Consider the following 18306-nt stretch of genomic DNA (forward strand, 5'->3'; position numbering starts at 1 on the left):
GTGTATGCCTGTGTGTGTATCACATCTAAAGTCCAAAAGTTTACACCCGTTGATCATATATTATTTAATATTTTGGTTTTTTGCTGATAACTGCAATTCATAATCTCAACACACCTAACATCGGGCAAGAATATACATTTCTAGACTGTGCAAGTGGGAGGTTTAGTTTAAAAATAGGTATGAAATACTCTGTTTCTGTATTACATATATGACTATTACATGTTAGGAGCAGGAGGCTTTATAAACAAATGTTGATGCCTAAGTAATATGCTTGTGAGAATCCTGGTATGCTTAGGCTTTGTATCTTCACCCATATCTCATCTTGAATTGTAATCTCCACAATCCCCATAATCTCCACATGTCAAAGGAGAGACCAGGTGGAGGTAATTGGCTCTTGGGGGCAGTTTCCCCCATGTTTGCTCATGACAGTGAGTGAGTTCTCCCAAGATCTGATGGTTTTATAAGGGGCTTGTCCTCCTTCGCTTGGCACTTCTCTTTCCTGCCGCCTTGTGAAGAAGGTGCGTTGCTTCCTCTTCACCTTCTGCCATGATTGTAAGTTTCCTGAGGCCTCCCCAGCCATGTGGAACTGTGAGTCAATTAAACCTTTTTCCTTTATAAATTACCCAGCCTCGGGTAGTTCTTTATAGCAGTATGAAAAGGGACCAATACAGATCCTATATTAAAAATAAGTCTGGGTCAGGCACTGTGGCTCATGCTTATAATTTTCGTACTTCGGGAGGTCAACACAGGAAGATTGCTTGAGGTCAGGAGTTCAAGAGCAGCAGCCTGGGCAACTTAGTGAGACCCCATCTTTATAAAAGAAAATGAAAATAAAATAGCCAGGTATGATGGCTCTTACCTGAAGTCCCAGCTACTCAGGAGGCTGAGGCAGGAAGATCGCCTGAGCCCAGGCAACCTGGAGGCTGCAGTGAGGCCAGGAGGTGTCAGTGAGCCATGGTCGTGCCACTATACTCCAGCCTTGGCGACAGAGTGAAACCCTGTCTCAAATAATAATAATAATAATGTCTGGCATACGACAGATGCTAAATTAGCTAATTTAACAAAAGTTTGAGGACCTACTGGATACCCAACCTTCCTGAACCCTGGGAATGAAGCAGTGAAGAAAACAGATGAGACACCAACCCTCAGAGCCCTATACTTTGGTGAGGAAGACCGACAATGCAAAGTGCATTTCTAGGTAGCAGCAAGTACTATGAAGAAAAAGGCAACCCGCCAGAAAGATTCAGTGTTGTGTTGTAAAGTGGCTTCTATTGGTGTGTGGTCAAGATAAGCACTCTGAAAAGGTGATATTTAAGCAGAGACCTGAATGAAGTGACGTACAATATCATATTCTGAGAATAAGCCAACAGTGAGGAGAAAAGCAATTGTGAAGTCCCCCCAGGGGGAATGGGGGTGGGTGTGTTGAAAGGAAGGCCAGGGAGATATAGATTGGTAAGTGAGGGAAAATTTCAGGAGACTCCAGAGAATTTGGCAGTTGTCAGATCATATAAAACCTTGTAGGCCCTTGTAAGGAGATACGATTTTCTTCTGTTTCATTCAGTTTATTCTGTGTTTGATCGGGAGCTGTTTTAACAGCTTTTTAAAGATTTGGATCAGGGAAATGGTATGACATTACTGAAAAGATCATTTTTTTTTTTTTTATTCTAGAAGGAAGAGCGATGTTGGGCAGATGTACAACTGGTGGGCAGATTTAAGATGTTTGTGTTGCGAAAGTCCAGTGAGAAGCTGTCTTAGATCAGTGCAGAAACATCAGGGGCTTTAATAATTAATTAAACATGGAGTGCATGTTTAAAGTATAACTGATAAAAGCAAAAACAAACAAAAACAAAACAAAACAAAACTTGCTGAGTGATTGGTTGTATATGAGGGGAATTAACTCTTAAGTTTTTGACCAAGAGGTAAATAGGCCTCTGAAAATGGAACTTCTGGCATAAGGCACACTGTAGCCATTCACAGATCCATGGGGAACTGGGAGGAGAAGGATTTGGGGGAAAATCAAGAGGTTAGTTTTGGATATCACAAGTGTGAGATGCATGTTTGCTATATAAGTGGAGATATTGAGTAGGCACTTAAAAATATAAGCCTGGAATTAGCCGGGCGTAGTGGCTCACGCCTGTAATCCCAGCACTTTGGGAGGCAGAGACAGGCGGATCACGAGGTCAGGAGATCAAGACTATCCTGACTAACACGGTGAAACCCCGTCTCTACTAAAAATACAAAAAATTAGCTGGGCATTGTGGCGGGCGCCTGTAGTCCCAGCTACTCCGGAGGCTGAGGCAGGAGAATGGCGTGAACCCGGGAGGAGGAGCTTGCAGTGAGCTGAGATCGCGCCACTGCACTCCAGCCTGGACGACAGAGCGAGACTCCGTCTCAAAACAAACAAATAAATAAATAATAATAATAATAATAATATAAGCTTGGAATTTAGTGGAGCAGTTCGGACTGGCAATTTGAGTCAGAAATCATCTGTTTTTAAAAGGCACTCAAAGCAATGAGCTTGTATCAGATCATCTGAAGAGTGTGTGTGAAGAAAGGTGTGGTTGAGCTGCTGAGCCCCAAGTTACTCTAATATAAAGAGGCCAGGAAGAAAATCAGAAGCTGGGAGCTAAGAAGATAAAGAAGGATATGCAGGTGAAATGGGAGGACCTATTTAAATGAGCATGTTTTGGAAGGAGTTAGTGCTCAAAATGCCAACTGCATTTGCAGAGTTTAATTTAGATGAGTATTGAGAATTGACCATTGATTTAGCATGATGGTCATTTATTTGGACTCAAAATGGTTTTGTTGGAATGGTTGGGCTGAAATTCTGATTCAGATGGGTTAAGAAGAAAATGGAAAGTAAGAAAGTGAAGGCAGAACGTGTGGGAAAGTTTTATGTATAGAGAGAGGATATTCTTTAAAAAGCAGTAGAAAAGTGGGTTTGTTAACTGGAATGGAGGTCAAAAGTCAAAAAGTTTCTTTTAAGGTAGGTGATAGTTCAGCTGATGGGATTGAGCTGATAGAGAGGGTTCCTAGAAAAATGCAGGGGTAATTTATCTGATACAATAAAAAAGTAGGTGAAATACATTGGTTTTATGAAGGGAAAGAGGTAGACATGAGTGGGTGTTGATGTTTTTTAATTGCTTCCATTTTCTCATTTAAATAAAAGGCAAGGTCATCCAGTGAAAGTGAAGGAGGGATAGGTATTGGAAATTCCAGGTGAGAGGAAGTATGGTATTGTCCACTGCAAGAGTGGGAGAGTAGTTCACTAAGGCAATGTGATAGGATTCCTTAGTGATCAAATTTAACTAAGGGTGGAATTATGCTAGGACTAGGAGAGTGATCTAAAGGAATGATTAGGGTAGTAGACCATGAGAATTCTAATTTGGATAAGCATGTACAGGACAGCCGAAGAAGGATAGTAAGTGCAAAAGATGTGCTTAGGAGTAATTTTCTGTTGGGGGCTGAGGAATTGTTGGATGAGATGCTGAATATTTTGGCTTATGGAGCAGCCTTATAAGGAGACCAAAGCATGCTGTGACTTCCCTTAAGTCACACCCAGGGCTCTTTGAAAGCGAGAGGAGGGCAGTCTCTTAAGATCCCCTCAAAAATGTTTGAATGACAGTGGTGTTTAGCCATTTCCTTACATTTTCATATACTTAACTTTTTTGAAATGGTAACGACAATAAAAAGTTCCACGATTTTCTAGGTCGAATCTATTAAATTATAGTATTAAATAATACGCCACAGCAGGAGGTATAATTATAAGGCAACCTTGAGAGACAATTGATTCGAATACACTCAATCCATCACCAAATGTATTCTCCAAAGTGTTACCAGAGTAAGCTTTCTTAAATGCAAATTGGACATGTGACTCACAAATGTAAAACATTCAGTGCTGTCTTTTCTGTTGCTTATAATAGAATAACTGAAACTGGGTAATTTATAAAGAAAAGGAATTTATTTCTTACACTGATAGAGACTGAGAACTCCAAGATCAGGGGCCCACCTCTGTGAGGTCCTTCTTGCTGCTGGCGTCTTCCTGCAGAGTTCCTAGGTGTTGCTGTCCTCTCATATACTGAGTCTCTGTGACTTTACACATGACATTTCCTTTCATTTGGAATGCACTCCCTCCTCTACTTTGCTTTATGGACTATCTTATATTTTAAGACCAGGTATCTTTCTTATCTTATAAGAAACTTTCATAGAAGATCTCCTGTCCTCATCCTCATTCCTGCCTGGTTGACATTCATCCCTGCCACCTCATTACAACTCAGTCAGGACTTCCCCTTTTTATTTAAATACTGTTTAAGTATAATCTACTTAAACAAATCTAATATTGTATAAAGTACACTTCCCAAAAAAATCCTCCCCATTTTAGTCTTTTTGCTGGACCACATGTCATTTCAGTGACTTGCCTGTTGACTTTATTTCCATAGCATAAGCTTGCTCTCAAATAAATGCTTGTTAACTATTTGAATTATTTCTAAAATAAAAGTATTTATACAAGTGCTTTTTAAATTTCATATATTAAGATGGTCTGCCATTAATTTTGGCTTTTGTTATTAAAAATTATTTCCATGTCTTGGGAGGCCGAGGTGGGTGGGTCACGAGGTCAGGAGTTCAAGACCAGTCTGGCCAACAGAGTGAAACCCTGTCTCTATTAAAAATATTTTAAAAAATGGCCCGGCATGGTGGCAGGTGCCCGTAATCCCAACTACTCAGGAGGTTGAGGCAGGAGAATCACTTGAACCCAGAAGGTGGAGGGTGCAGCGAGCAGAGATCATACCACTGCACTCCAGCCTGGACAACAGTGCAAGACTCTGTCTCAAAAAACACAAAAATTATTTCCATGTCAAAAATAATTCAGTCGTCTCATGCTATTATATATGACAGCCTTTTAAATTGCTATGTTTTATATCATTGATTTAATTTACTTTCCTGAGCAATTTATGAAAGCAATATTTTTAAATAAAAATTATGATTTATTTTTTAATATATTAGCTAATTTGCAAAGTAAATTTTTTTAAAGTATGGAGATATTTTAGCTTATAAATTTATATATTTTTTAATGGTGATGACATTTTAATGCTACACTTTTTAACTTATTATGAAAAGTTTTACTCTAAGAGATCTACAAAAAAAGTAAAAAGAAAAACTTCATTTCAAATGTAAAATAGTGTTTTGTTTCCTCACATTAAAATGCATTTTAAAATGTCAAAATAAATGTGAAAAGCCAAAATTAAATCTCTTGGTCATATTTTTGAAAAGTGATAATTCTTTCTATTTTAATTAAGTCCCTAAAGAATTTTTGAATGTGAATGTCTCCAACCTAGAGGATAATTTTAAAACAATTATATACATAATTATTTGCTTTATAATTTTCTTCCACATAGTCATAATTTGAGCCTCTATTTTAATGAGCCCCCATGAAATGATGTGTTGTGTTAAATAATTTCCAACCTCCCATTTTATTTTCTCTTGATTAATGGAATCAACAACCAATTTATATTAAAATGCAAATGTAGACATATACACTCAAATGAAATAAATAATCTAATTGTCAGTTTAAAAAAATTAGCATGATAACCTATAGTTGTACCCTTAATATATGTGAAATATGTTTCTTTTTATTCTAATTTCAACATGGACAGATATAGCAGAAGACCATAAAACCATTTTGTTCCATCTAAGTGAGAAAATCGTAGATTATCTTAACATATATGTATGTGTAGATATATTTGCAAGATAAACTTGGATCAAGTTCATAAAGACTTGGATAATATGAAGGACAATTTTTTTTACAGAATGGATACTACATGCACAGTTTAGCCATGATGCTGAGGGTCTGCAAAATATCGTTGTTATTCTTCTTTTTATAGGGCAGAGACAAATGCTAAATATATCAATATTAGTGATGATTTTACCAGAGATTCCTTTTAAAAAATAAATGAATGAAAATTACATGTTCCTTGCAATAGATGACAAAATTATATAGTAATTTTCTACATGTTTGCATTATTTTGATATAATTTAGAGTCATTTTTTAAAAAGAATCTCATATATATAAGTTCAAAGATTTCCAAAAGTATATTAGGTACAGTGTCTTTTTTGGGTGTGTAGCAGTTTTTCAGGCTGAGAAAATGACTGATGAGCAGATTTATGAAGAGCAAATATCGGTAAAGGAACATCAATACCTTTAGCTCTACTCTTAATTTTTCAAGTAAGTATGCAAGTAACTAAGTAATTCTCCTTTTTCAAGGACTTACTCTACATGTGTAATATGAGAGGTGGTCTAAATTCATTTCTAACCTCTTAATACAAAGGGAGATTCAGGATAGGATATGCATCCTCAATGAAATTTCTGATCTGTGAGAGAAAAGTGAAGCAAAAATGCCAAGGTGAACTGGAATGTGAGGAAACAGGTCCTGATTTAGAATGTCAAAGGCGAAAGAAACTTCTCACTGCCATTCAAAGTTGATTCCTCTTTGTCCTGCCTAAAAATTAACATGATAAATGATCCTCTTCAATGGAATCATGTAGAATCATGGAGTGTGGAGTTGAGTTTTCTGAGGTCAACTAGGGATCACATCTTTAGTTTTTTTTCATGGTGTCTAATTATCTGCAAGCTTTTTGGAAAACAGTTTGAGAGTACTTATGTTAATAAGTCCTAAAGCGTGATCATTGAATTATTAAATATAAGGTAATTTATTCTAAGGCTGTAGGCCTACTATAAGTTAAAAATACTTTGTGCATTAAGATATTTCTTACAAGTTTATTAATTAGAAAACAGTAAAGATATTCTTCTAGAATGATGGGCAAATTAAGACATTCTAAGATGGACGAAAACTAAAATAAATTATTTCCAGCACACTTATCCTAGAATGGTTAATTGAAATTCCATGAAATAGAAAAGGAAAAATGAAAAGAGTAAAAATATGGCTAAATACAATAAAGTTTCCTTCTCTTTAATTGTTAACTTATGTCACTGTGCAGACATCAAAATAATAGTAAAAGAATACTAGGAATAACTACATACGTACATTTGGTAATTTAGATGAAATGGATCTATTTCTAAAAAAACACTACCACAACTCACCGAATCTGAAATATTATAATTACCCTGTAACTATTAATAAAATTTAATTTGTAATTTAAAAGCATGTAGCATAGGAAAACGTACATGTACAAGTATTTTCAATGGACAATTTTCTGAAACATTTGAAGAAGAATTCACACTAATTTAATACAGTTTCTTCCAGAATAGAGAAAAAGAAGGAACACTACCCAATTCATGAGGCCAGTATTGCCCTAATATTAGAACTAGATAAAGAAAGTAATAAGAAGATAACTACAGGTCAATATTCCTCATGAATTAGAGGCAAAATTCTTAAGATATTTCAAATACAATTCAGCAATATATAAAAATTATATACTATAACCAAGTAAGGTTTATTCTAGAAATGTTAAGCTTATTTTGTATTTAAAATCCCAACATAGTAATAAGCTAAAGAAGAAAAAAATTATCATAATAGTTGATGCAGAGAAAGTATTTTGCCAAATTAGGCTGGGCTCGGTGGCTCGCGCCTGTAATCCCAGCACTTTGGGAGGCCGAGGTGGGCGGATCCCGAGGTCAGGAGATCAAGACCGTCCTGGCTAACACGGTGAAACCCCGTCTCTACTAAAAATACAAAAAATTAGCCGGGTGGTGGCGGCGCCTGTCGTCCCAGCTCCTCGGGAGGCTGAGGCAGGAGAATGGCGGGAACCCGGGGGGCGGAGCTTGCAGGGAGCCAAGATGGCGCCGTTCACTCCAGCCTGGGCCACAGAGCAAGACTCCGTCTCAAAAAAAAAAAAAAAAAAAAAGTATTTTGCCAAATTAAACACCCATTTGAAATAAAATGATTCAGGGTAATAGGAACAGCGAGGAACTATCAAGTCTTAATAAAGAAGATCTATTAAAAACTGAAATGTAACAATGTACTTAGTGGCTAAAGTCTAAATTCTTTCTTTCTAACTTTGGGAACAAGACAAAGATGTGCACTATCACCATTCTTATTTAACACAGTGCTGGGAATTCTGGCTAATGAAATAAAGCCAAAAATAAATAAAAAGAAAAGGAAATAAGACATAGAGATCAAAATGGATAAATAAAACTTTCTCTTTTTAGTTGACATGATTGTATATATAGAATATAGAAAAGACCAAGGAATCTAAACAAAACCCCTCTAGAATTTAATAAATGAGATGAGCAAGGTTGCAGTACACCAGAAAACTATTTAAAAAGCAATTGAATTGTATTTGTATATACTAGTAATGAACAAGTGGTTATTAAAATTAAATAATATACTATTTATAAACACTTGTTCTCTCCCTCCTTCTCTCTTTCCCTTCCTGCATCCCTCCCTTCATGTTTTTTTCTGTCTTAAAAGAAATAGTAAGATGTAAATCCAATAAAATATGTACGGGAATGTATAATGAAAACTATAAAACACTGATGAAAGGAGAAAATTTTAAGTAAATGGAGATGCATATTGTGTTCATAGATTGGACAACTCAAAGTAATAAAGATGTCATTTTTCTCCAAATCAAAAGCTGTTTAAGACAATTCCTATCAAAATCTTGAAAGACATTTTTATAGATGTAGCCATAGAGATTATTTCAAAATTGTATGGTAAGACAGACATTAGACCACTTAAAACAATCTCGTGTAAGTGGAATAAAGTGGGAGGAATCAGTCTCCCAATTTTTAGTCTCATATAGTTACAGTAATCAAGACTGTATGGTATCAGTGAAAGGATAGACAAATTGATGGAACAGAATAGACAACCCAGAAATAGACGTACACAAATGTCCACGACTAACTTTTGACAAAAGTACGAAAGCATTTCAGTGGAGGAATGATAGACTTTTCAACAAATGATACCAGACCTGTTGGACATCCATAGAAATAAACTTTAACCTAAATTTTCTACCTTATGCAAAAGTTTACTAAAATAGATTATGGATTAACACGTAAAATGTGAAACTGGAAAAATTTTAGAAAAATAAAACTGGAGAAAATCTTCAGCTATAGGATTAGTCAAAGAGTTCTTAGACTTGACATAAGAATACTGTCAATACAAGGAAAAATTGATAAATTGGACTACTTCAAGATTGTGATTAAAGTTATTGTTAAGATGATGAAATGACAAGCACAAACTCAGAGAAAATGTTTGCAAAGCGCGTACCCAAAGAGGTCTCAAATCCACAATATATAAATGTGTCAAAACGCCACAGTTAAAATAATCGTAAAATGGTGAGAAAACAGAATATATAGATAGATGGCCAATAAGCAGATGGAAATATATTCAACATCATTAGGAAAATGGATATTACGACTACAATGAGATATCACTACGTATCTATCAGACTGCTAAACTTAAAATAGTAACTACACCAACTGCTGGGGGAGGATTCAAGAAGACTGGATCATTCTTGGCGTGCGTGTAAAATACTATAATCACTCTGCAAAGCAGTGTAGTAGTTTCTTGTAAAACTACATATGCAACTGTCGTACATGCCAGCAAGCAGTTGCACTGCTGAGTATGTATTCCAAATAAATTAAAACTTTTTTCACACAAAAACATACACTTCAATGTTCATTGCAACTTTATTCATCATAGCCAGTACCTGAAAGCAACCCACTTGTTCTTCAGTATATTAAACAGAGTGTAGTACATCCATATCATGGAGTGCTACTCAGCAATAAAAATGAGTAGACACACAGCTTGAATGAATCTCCAGAGGATTATGTGGAGTAGCAAAAGCTCGTCCCCAAAGGGACATATTCCATTTTGTTTAATCCCATTTGTATATCATTCTTGTAGTGACAAAGAAATAGAGAAAAAATTAGTGTTTTCCAGGGTTAAGGGTAGTGGTGAGAAAACAGGAGTGCTTAAGGACAAGAAGAGGATTCCTTCTAGTGATACAATTGTTCTGTATCTTGGCTGTATTGGTGCCAGTATCCTGGCTGTGATATTGTACCATAGTTTTCCAGATGTTATTTAGGGAAAATGGGTAAAGTGAACACAGTACCCCTCTGTATCATTTCTCATAACTGCATATACATCTACAGCTTTCTCAAGATCAAAAGGTTAAGGATTTAGGTTTGGCATACAAATTCTAAAGCCGCTGGAAGAAAATATACCCAAGGTTAATAATGATTTAAGTATTCCCTCTTGACAGCATTTGGCAGTAGTCTTCGTTTTCAAAAACTATTGACATAGCTAATACGTTTTCAAATAGAGTCTTTATTTTTAAAACAAAACAAAAACTTTTTTTTTTTTTTGAGAAAAAAATCTCATTCTGTAACCTGTACTGGAGTACAGCTCACTGTAGCCTTGAGCTCCTGGGCCCTGGGCTCAAATGGTTCTCCCACCTCAGACTCCCAAGTAGCAGGAACACAGGCACATGCCATCACACCTAGCTAATTTTCCTTATTTATTAATTTATTGAGATGGAACGTTACCCTGTCTTCCAGGCCGGAGTGCAATGGCGCGATCTTGGCTCACTGCAACCTCCACCTCCTTGGTTCAAGCGATTCTCCTGCCTCAGCCCCCCAAGTAGCTGGGATTACAGGCATGCGCCACCATGCCTGGCTAATTTTTTGTATCTTTAGTAGAGAAGGGTTTTCACCATGTTGGCCAGGCTGGTCTGGATCTCTTGACCTTGTGATCTGCCCGCCTCGGCCTCCCAAAGTGCTGGGATTATGGGCGTGAGCCATGGCGCCGATTTTCCTCATTTTTTTGTAGAAAAGAAGTCTCAAATTCCTGGGCTCAAGCAATACTCCCCACCCCAGGCCCCGCCTCGGCCTGTCACAGTGTTAGGATTGCAGGCATGAGCCACCATGTCTGGCCTCAAATAGATTCTTAAAAAGCAACTTGTATTTTAATTTAGTTAAACCAGGGACATCTGCTGCTTATACAATCACTTAGAACATCAATGCCAATTAAGAATATTTTGATTCAGAACTAATCTTCAATTTCACAGTTCAGAAATTATGATAGGGTTTTTTTTCCCCCTTAGATTAGATTGAGCTATAGGGGACACACACTAAATTTATAGAGAAAGAATTTTAAAAATTGTTGATCTAATAATATTAGATGAGATCGATGCTTTAAAAGTAATTGTGAACCAAGAGTGGTGGTGTGCACCTGTAGTCCCAACTACTTGAGAGGCTGAGGCAGGAGGATCACTTGAGCCCAGGAGTTTCAGGCTGCAGTGAGCCATGATTACACCACTGGACAACAGAGCCAGACCCTAACTCTAAAAAAACAAAAACGGTAACTCAGATTTTGTTCCAGAGTTTGTGAATGCAATCAGTAGTTTTAAGGGTTGTGTGTGTGTCTGTGTGTGTGTGTACACATTTAGTTTTATTGTAACAAAGCAACTTGTACACTTTCAATGTTTAAAACTGAGCACCATCTTTCCTTTCCAGTGAAACAAAGAGAAAATTTAAAAATAAACAAGAAAAAAATTACAGTAGAGAATGTCAATACCAAATAAGATCCTACAGGTTCTGCTCATTCTCCCATTGAGTGGCAGGGCTCAAGTCATCATTAGGAGAGAATTTATTTTAAAAGTGTCATCTTAAACTACAAGGATGTCTGTCAGATATCACAATTAAACATGCCAAAGGAGAAGCCATATTGTCAAAATGCCCACTTAACCCACCGAGACATCTCAAACTCACCCCTTGCTGACCTTCTAGAAACCCATTTTTCAAGTTTTTTTTTCTTTTTTTAAACAAGAGAAAGTAGACAGATACATATTGGTATATGCTAACTGTCCATATTCACATAGAAACACAGTGTACTCTCTGATTGCAATATACAGAGGAAGGAGGACAAAAGCTAGAATTCTATGCACTACTACCCAGGGGCTTAGCACCCTCCAGCTTCCAGTAGTGTGAAGGGAGCAGGTTTTTCCTTTTTTCCCACAGAGCTTGGTGGTGTTGATTCCATACAGTTTTTATTCAGACAGGAAGGGATAAAAATGAATTTTGAACAGAAAGGGGTAGAGACTCTTCCCATTGTATTTCGTTCAAGGTATTTTCCCCAAAATAAGTTGAGAAACATGGTGTAGAGAAAAGAGTCCTCAAGAACAGGGTGACTGAGGACAAGGGAAAAAAAAAAAAGAGAGATTGAGAGAGAAAAATAAGACTGCAGCTTGCTCCCAGGGACTGGAGAACATTTTAAAATAGGAAGGTTGGAATCCATCAGTGTTCCATTAGTCATCTTCTCCTTCATCCTTCTCTCCTTCCTCCCTTTCATCATCTTCATCTTCTTCACCTTCATGCTCATCCCCTACTTCATCAGTATCTTCTAATCCTTCCTCCTTTGCATCACCATCGTCATCATCATCATCATCATCATCTTTTTCTCCTTCTCCTTCTTCATCATCCATATCAGGAACCAAGTAGTACTGTAATGGGTTTGGCCAGATACCATCTTTGATGAACTATCCTAACTCACCCACACTATGTGCATCAGAATGGTCAGTAAATCAGGTAAAGAAGCTCTCTGGACCACCTCCTGCTGTGGGACCGAAGGAGACATCTGCTTCTGCAGGCTTGCTGACGAAGGGACAAAAAAACCCAGCAAGAAGCAATTGAACACATTGATGAAGTACAAAATGAAAGAGAATGAACAAGCCAGTGAGGAGATTTTGGAAGTAGAATAGAAATGTAACAAACTCCACTATCCACTTTTTCAGAAGAGGTCAGAATTGATCGCCAAAATCCCAAATTTGGGGGTAACAACATTTGTCAACCATCCGCCAAGTGTTCGCACTGCTTGGGGAGGAGGACAAAGAGGCATTACATTATTTGACCAGAGTTGAAGTGACAGAATTTGAAGATACTGAAACAGGTTACAGAATAGATTTTTATTTTGATGAAAATCCTTACTTTGAAAATAAAATTCTTCCCAAAGAATTTCATCCCAATGAGAGTGGTGATGTATCTTCAAAGTCCACCGAAATCAAATGGAAATCTGGAAAGGATTTGATGAAACGTTCAAGTCAAACACAGAATAAAGCCAGCAGAAAGAGGCAATATGAGGAACCAGAGTGCTTCTTTACGGTTTTTTTTTTTTTTCTTTTTAAACAAGCATGGATTTAATACTATAAGAGTGGCATGATCTTAGTAGATACGTAATCTTGATAAAGTAAATGTCTTATGAACCATTCCTGCTTAAAACATTCTAATATTCCTATAATTAGAAATTTTGCATTCTTAAACTAGTGTTTGTTTCTTCCCACCACTGCTAAATTAGTACTGATTAATGCATATTAGTGAGATTAGTAATAGTATTTACTTTTACTAGGCATGATGTTAAAAATACTTTTTTTTCCCAATATGATCTCTCTTGAGGTTTTTCTTGTGTTTCTTCAATATTTCCTGTTTTTCACAATTCAAAAACTTGTCACGTTGCTTATGTTTGGATATTCCCTGACTCTTCATCAAAAAAGCATTTGTAAACTATGTCTTAGTTACAGGTATTTCTTCTACTAACTAATGCTATTCATTATATACTAGTATTTTACTTTGACATGCCCTCTTTATCAATTTGAGAGCTGTCTAATTATAGACAATTCTCATCCTAAAAAATTCAGACTCTAGACTTGGAAAGGACCTCAATATTATAGTTTAATCTTTAGTCTTTTCTTTAGAATCCGTAACTCGCCTTTCCCTTGAATGTCTTCAGAAGATGAAACTGATCTTGTAAGATAGCTCATTTCATATTTGGACAGGTCTCTCCATTAGAAAATTCTTTTTTATATTGGGTTTAGAATCTGTCTGCCAATTTGTAACCCATGGAAGCTCACAAAGCAGATCCAATAACTTTTCCACATAGTGTGCCTTTGAGTATTATACCCTGGGGCTTCTTCTATTTCCAGAGTGTGTATTTCCATTTTCCCCCAATTGTTTTTCCTATTGCATTACTTGGTTTTGAATTCTTATTTATTAACAAACCTGAATTTGTCTATATCCCTCTTAAATGTGGAATACTGAACTGAATGTACTATACCAGATGAGTTCTGACTTTTCATATTATATTTTAGTCAGAAATTTCTTAGCCATTGCCCAGTACAGGAATACATCCATCATATCCTTGTTTGCTATTTTGTACTTGAAAAGTGCAATTGTGTCAAAATACTTTCAGTGTCTTTAGATTTGGTGCTGTTCTGTCTTCTAGACTCCTATAAATAATTTGTATACAAGATAGCAGGGAAAAAAAAATCACTCTTTAGTGACAATTTTTTTTTTTTGTAACCTGATTTAATCTCCATTGAGAGTACTATAGAGATTAATTTTTTTTTTTGAAACCTCAGTATATGTCTGGCAAAGTCTTAAAATCAATCATTTAATTTAAATTGGATTTCAAAAGAAGGTCACTAGATTAAATCTCCTGCAGTAGTTAGTGAATGAAGGTTTATGTGAAAGGAGGGAAAGCCGACCACTTTTATGTTTTTAACAGGGTAAATTGGGAACTTGTCAGTGCTTACGATCCAGTTCTTCAAAATTATAAAACTAAACTTGAAAGCACCCTGGTCACCTCTGACCCACTGTGGAACATGGTGCCCACTGTTGAAGAGGAAAGTGGTGCAGTTCTTTTCAGATAGAGCCACCTGCAGGCACAGGTCTTATCCGCAAGCCTTGGAGCTCCAGACAGCTATGATATTTTGTTTCTGCCAGCCATTGTGATGACTGTACCTCTGAAGTTCCTGGGCCATATTCAAACCTTGTCTCTCAAAAGTCACATTAGAAATATATATGCCACTCCCAATTTCTCAAAAATGTTATTCTTTTTCCTGTTTTAATAAGATCATCAACTTTCAAAGAGGTCTTTTCGAATTATGTAGTGTTTATGGATTATGAGAAACCAATGTAGACCTTTTGTTTATGAACATGGACAAAATTTTATTCACAAGAACATATTTGTCTTCAACTACTTAGTACTCTTTTAACTTTAAAAGAGATACTTTTCGGTTTATTGTAAAACTATTGCCAAAGACTAACAGGTGTCTGTAAAACAAAGGATTCTTGAAATAATTCACTGACTAACATGTTATATCAAAGGTCAAGGGGTAGTATCCTTGGATGATGATGACTTAGTATTGCTATTGCTCTAGGGAAAATCTCAAAATTTGAACCAAAGGGACAGACATGTGACATCACAATAGTTGGAAAAGTAAGATTGTTTTGAGAAGACTTTATACTTTAGAGCAATACTAATTTTTGTGTAATCCATTATTTTCTTGACATTTTCACATATTTCTGTGCCTATTGCATTATTTGCTCACATTTATATATTTATTTATTTTGAGTACCCTTTTACTCTTTCTTCCTCATTTATCCCTCTTGTAACTGGCTGTCAATAAATTTCAATCACATTTTTATGTTAGTAACAAGTCTGAGTGCCAAATTTGAGCTATACGAGACTGTTGTGAACAATTTGTATGTTTACAATCTCTAACATCTGCACTAAAATGTTCTAATACTGCCATTCTTTCCAAAGTAGGTTCGACCATTAGCAACCAACAATATCAACAGTGAAACACTTTATGAAGGTATAAATGAAAAGAGAACATTTGTGAATAAGTGGGCTCTAGAAAAGGCAAGTTTAGGAGGATTGCCGTAAAGTCCATGAGCTGCTTGTGACAACATCCAAAGCTTTATTAACTTCACTAATATATCAATAACAAGCAAAATAACAAAAGAAAGCAAAAAAAAAAAAAAAAAAAAAAAAAAAAAAAAAAAAAAAAAAGGCCTAGAGAGCAAACATTAGAAAATAAGATTTTAGAAGTCTAGACATATGTTAACTGTAATCATTGGTATATTTTCCATGTCTGAGAGTAAAATCCGACTTTAAAGTTTTTTTGTTTTTTTTGTTTTTTTGACTTTGAGCAGTGTTTTTGAGGGTGGAGAGACAGACAGATATAGACCAGTGTTCCTGTCCTTCACTTGTTTGCCCAAGTGATTTTGGAAAATCACTTAATGTCTGTTTCAGTTTCTTCATTAGTAATTAGAGGATAATAACCCCTTGATGGGGTTCAGGATGTGTCACCCCAAAATTGGCCACGTTAGCATATTACTGGTTTTGAGTTTTCAGTAAAAGGCACTTGAAAAACGGGCACAAGAAGGACACTGTCATCCCCCCTTTTTCTTCCTGAAAGCAGATGTAACACCTATGTAAGGGCTGCCCTCCTTATACCAGGAGGAAAGAAATGTCCTATCACCAGAGATGGGACTAGAGAATTCTGTACAAACAGACCTTGTTAAAAATAACTCTACTCTTCCTTTAGTGTCTCATTTGTTTTAGTTACTTTTCCATATTTGTGATTCTCCAGCATATAAGCATTCAGGTTTTGCTACTTCTTTGAGTCAACATTTCCTTATGAAGGCTCTTATGTTACATAAATTTGTATGCTTTTCTCCTGTTAATCTGTCTTATGTCAATCTAACTCTCAGACCCAGCTGGATACCCTAAACAGGTAAAGGTAAAGATTTTGCCTCCCCTCTACCCTACCAAAAGTGTAATAAGAAAATTAAATATGATTATATGGATAAAGCACTGGACACATTATGGATTCCCAATAAAAGATAGTTTTCTCTTCTTTATCCCAGCATGCAGACTGCCAGCAGCCAAAGGGGAGAGGAAATCATCTTAAGGAGTTAACAGATATATCATAACTGACAGTTGTTATCTCATGTAACGCATTGTTTGGGGGTCGTTGAATAATGTTCTGGGAAGTGTTCACAGTGACAGTTCTACATGTCAGTGAAATAGCAAATATCACAAACGTATTCCATGACCTTTAGTGAAGGTTGAAAGAGGTTTTGAAAATGTAATTTAGGAGGGCTTTTCTGAAAAGGAGAAAGATAGCGTTGCACAAATAAGCGGCTTTCCTAAATGCCTGATTTAATCAAATAATAACATTCAGAATTTATATTTCTTAAATAAAATACTTCTCAAGAAGGGTTTTCAATGGAAGAAGCACAGTGGATTTAACTAGGTGGTGTCTCCCCTTTCTTTCCTTGTGCAAAGGTACTGACATATGACATAGCTCATAAGCAGAGATTACAGAGGAGGAGGTGGTAGGGTTGAGGTTACAAATTCCTTCTTATTGGAAATCAGTGGTTTAGCATAGGAAAGTTGAACACTGACCCAGAAAACCCTTGATGGTTATATGGATAGTGACAGGCTGACATGCTGAAAGAGAACATCAGTTTCAGTGACTATCCAATTTGGTGACTTTCAACAACATGAATTTTGGTATAAGAGAGTTTAGTTCTAAGGACTTGTGGGGCTAATAGGCAAATTAATCATAGATGAACAGGAGCATAACATTTCTTGTGTAAGCCTGGCTCTTCTTATCTATGATCTTCATTTATCTATACTTTTATGCTGTCCTACAATAAAATTTTAAAAATAATAACAAATACAAAAAAAGTAATAAATGATAAAAATTCTAACATAGAAGTTGGATTAAAATAAAGCTTAAGTGTTAGGAAATTCAGTTAGAAAAGAGTTAAGAAAAAAGAATTAAATAGTTCCCAATTGCATAATAGATGACATTTTAGACTTGACTAAGGTCAAATAAAATGATTTTTAAACTGGGAAACATTTTGACAAAATTACATGATGAATAGGGTAACATTATGCAAAATAAATTAAAGATAAAAATACATAAATTTTAAATAATTAAAATAATGCAAGACAAAATGAATAATCAGCAGAATTATTTGCCATATTTATTTATTTTTTGTTTTTGTTTTTATTTGTTTTTGAAACGGAGTCTCACTTTGTTGCCAGGCTGGTGTGTATTGGCTCAGTCTTGGCTCACTGCAACCTCTGACTCCTGGGTTCAAGTGATTCTTCTGCCTCAGCCTCCCAAGTAGCTGGGATTACAGGTGTGCACCACCACGCCTGGCTAATTTTGTATTTTTAGTAGAGGTGGGGTCCTGATCTCCCCACCTCACGATCCGCCTGCCTTGGCCTCCCAAAGTTCTAGGATTACAGGCGTGAGCCACCACTCCTGGCCTGCCATATTTATTTTTTAAGTAAACTTTATGAAGAGATAAACAATAGTTTTTCCCCCATTTTTAGACAGCAGCAACTATCAGTTCTAAAAATAAAAATAATATTTGTACTTTTTTGAATAAAATAAGGCACTGTGAATTTTAAATCAATTTTTGTGAGATTCTAAACAACTTTTTCTTTTCTGTGCATGATTCACCATAATAAAGTGAATAAAACCATA

The 18306-nt window shown here is 36.0% G+C and overlaps 1 protein-coding gene and 1 pseudogene across 3 annotated transcripts in view; both read left to right on the forward strand.

Moving 5' to 3' along the window:
* GBE1 (1,4-alpha-glucan branching enzyme 1) overlaps positions 1-18306 on the forward strand; it is a 262977-nt gene that overhangs the window by 129336 nt on the left and 115335 nt on the right. The gene's annotated exons all lie outside the window — the stretch shown is intronic.
* On the forward strand, positions 7849-13188 carry LOC126947910 (protein SET-like; annotated as a pseudogene). Its single transcript, XR_007723251.1, has one exon. The product of XR_007723251.1 is annotated as a protein SET-like (transcript).

Source organism: Macaca thibetana, chromosome 2 (assembly GCF_024542745.1).
Source record: "Macaca thibetana thibetana isolate TM-01 chromosome 2, ASM2454274v1, whole genome shotgun sequence".
Taxonomy (NCBI): domain Eukaryota; kingdom Metazoa; phylum Chordata; class Mammalia; order Primates; family Cercopithecidae; genus Macaca; species Macaca thibetana.